The sequence below is a fragment of the Dipteris shenzhenensis genome, chromosome 31 (assembly GCF_047967505.1).
Source record: "Dipteris shenzhenensis isolate YYH24624 ecotype China chromosome 31, Dip_SZ_1.0, whole genome shotgun sequence".
NCBI lineage: Eukaryota > Viridiplantae > Streptophyta > Polypodiopsida > Gleicheniales > Dipteridaceae > Dipteris > Dipteris shenzhenensis.
In genome coordinates, this window is record NC_141626.1 from 41,307,658 (window position 1) to 41,310,150 (window position 2,493).

Genomic DNA, 2,493 nt, shown 5'->3' on the forward strand with positions numbered 1-2,493 from the left:
TTCCTCGTCTTCTTTTCGTACACGGCGTCCCGAGACAATTCTGTGTACGCTTTCAAGAGACGAGTGGTACTATAGAATGACACGCGTGAAAGGAGATGGCAGTGCTGCAAAAGTGCGAATCTCTATTGAACGGGGGACTCGGGACTCGGGAGCACTAAAAATTGGTGACTCTCCTGCCCTGCAAATTGGCGATGCATATCATGTACGGTGTGACTGTGTACTCCAATTGAATGAATATATACATCCTATATCTTCTCGCGTTGCAATGCCGACTTGCCGTCACAATGCCGTGTACAAATGAAAGTCCAAACTCCAGAGTCTCAGAGTCCACCCGCGGCACCCGGCACCGTCTCCTGTCTACTATCCCTTCAAGAATGTCACGTCAAGCAAAGGCACGGATTGTCCTCATTGCGCTCATAGATCCGTAGTAAATGGTGGTTTGACAACGCACAGCGGATTGCAGGCAGCAGTGTCAATAGATATTGAATGTTCTAGTCATATCCCCATCTCACCAAAACCAACTGATAAAAGATCTGGTTCTACCATCTAATAATCTAGCCCTTAACATAAAGTCTAGGCACAATCTGAAACGGTATTTTACAATTATAGTCCGTAAAAAATATGTTAAGTCTCGATTTTCGTAGCAATGTCACGCCACTGACCAGGACCCAACTCCACGTGTTCTCATGTTGATGAGAACCGAATATCTTCATAGCTACCTGGGATTCTCGACACTCCAAAAGTCTGTTTTTTCGTATCATTTTGCCATCTCTTTCCACCATTGTTTCACACAAGCATTCTGCAGGGTTGTCGTTGGGGTTAGCAGTCGAGACTCACAGATCTGCTCCAAAATTCTTGCAGTATGCTCTAAAGCATACCGAGTGCTAAAATCAAATGTTCGAAGGGAAGAAGTAAGAAACCTCTTTTAGGAAGCGCCGTCGTTTGCCTTTATAAACAGACACAAACCACGTACGTTTGTTTAGTAAATTTTCGAGTTTGTTTGAAGCGCCGTAATATACATAGATGTGGTGGTCTAACGAATATTGCTTTCCCATCGCAGCCTTGCGCTTTTCAGTGCATAATGAAGGGACTACGAAGGTGAAAGTGCCTATCAAGGGGCAGGCACTGATGTTATCTTCTTAATCATCCGACGACCATTCCATCCAAATACCAGGAAGTCTCCATTGGTGTAGAAATACGCCGTGGAAATTCTCCCCATGGTCGTCCCGTGAGGTGCTGTGGCAATGTCATAGAAGAAAAGGGGACCTGGGGACTTTGATGATTGTGCGGCCTTTACATGGATTTACCAATTCGAAGATTGTCAGAGAACATATCTTTCTCGGTGAACAAGGCAACCCTTTTTCTTCATCATATTCTGTTGATATATATAGGATATGCAACTACAAAGAAGTCCTTGGAAAGCCTTGCGTCGTTCAATCATTTCTACGTTTTCTCTGGAAAATAAAACATTTGTACGTTCAGGGACCTCTTTATATGAAGGTCCCTCCCGTTTTTTGCAACCTGCTGATGCGATCGAATTGGATATGGGCTCGCAAGCGCTTTCTTATGGCGAAATAGAGATGAACTAGAAGGTGCTAAGTACATCATCTTGAGATAGGGTCATTTCATTTCAAAAGACGTCGACTTTATCTTGACAAATACCTGTTTATGTGTTCTATTTGATACAGTTAAAACGGGCGTTGCAGGAGTTGTATTCCACTGATTGATAATAAACTTATCTATCCCTCCTCTCTGGTCGGAGCGAGCTTCTTTCTTGGTAAGCATCTTCTCGCGTCCAGAGAGATTGAAAGTTCTTTTCTTTCCATCCACACCGATCCGAGTTCTGAATATTAAATGAATTATGGTCATCAGTTGCCCAATTGCTTTCACCTCATGACTATGCGTCCTCACGACTAGGAAATCTTACATGGACAATAGCTCTTTTGCGAAAAATAAGGTCAAGAACGTTTGGAATTCTTAGGCTGTCCACGTGAGACGGCTTGTTAAGAAAAGGCATTTGACCTCATCGCCTTAAAGACTTTTGTTACGAAATAGAAATAAAAGCTTATCTCATCGATGAGCAGTCCTAGCTTGAAGGATAAATTAGTAAAGGATTATACAAGGTGGACACCTATTTGAAACCTCTTTGAGTCCAAATGCTTCATGAAGTAATGGACCTTGTAGCATGGAAACAAACGGTTTCCCACAAAAATAGCTTCAAAACTTTTATCATTACTCTTACTAGGTGTAATAGTACATTAGATCATCTATAGCGGAGAGAACTCCAAGGCATCCAATCAAAGCCATGCTCATAAATTTTCAAATAGTACCTTCGCTCACATGCAGTTTCACATCATTACATGTTCTGAAATGCAACCATCATCAATTCAATGACCAGACTTCAGAGTTTTCAGTGGCACTGGTGGATGGGCAGATTGCACATTTGTCCATTTTGCACTCACATGCCACCATTGTAAAGCCTTATACTAGGAT

General features: G+C 42.4%; 1 long non-coding RNA gene across 1 annotated transcript; it reads left to right on the forward strand.

Moving 5' to 3' along the window:
- Nucleotides 1-736: 736 nt before the first annotated feature.
- On the forward strand, nucleotides 737-2,232 carry LOC147881465 (uncharacterized). The gene is made up of 3 exons (XR_015540498.1): nucleotides 737-911; nucleotides 1,061-1,592; nucleotides 1,689-2,232. It is a non-coding gene; the product is annotated as an uncharacterized LOC147881465 (long non-coding RNA).
- The last annotated feature ends 261 nt before the right edge of the window (nucleotides 2,233-2,493 follow it).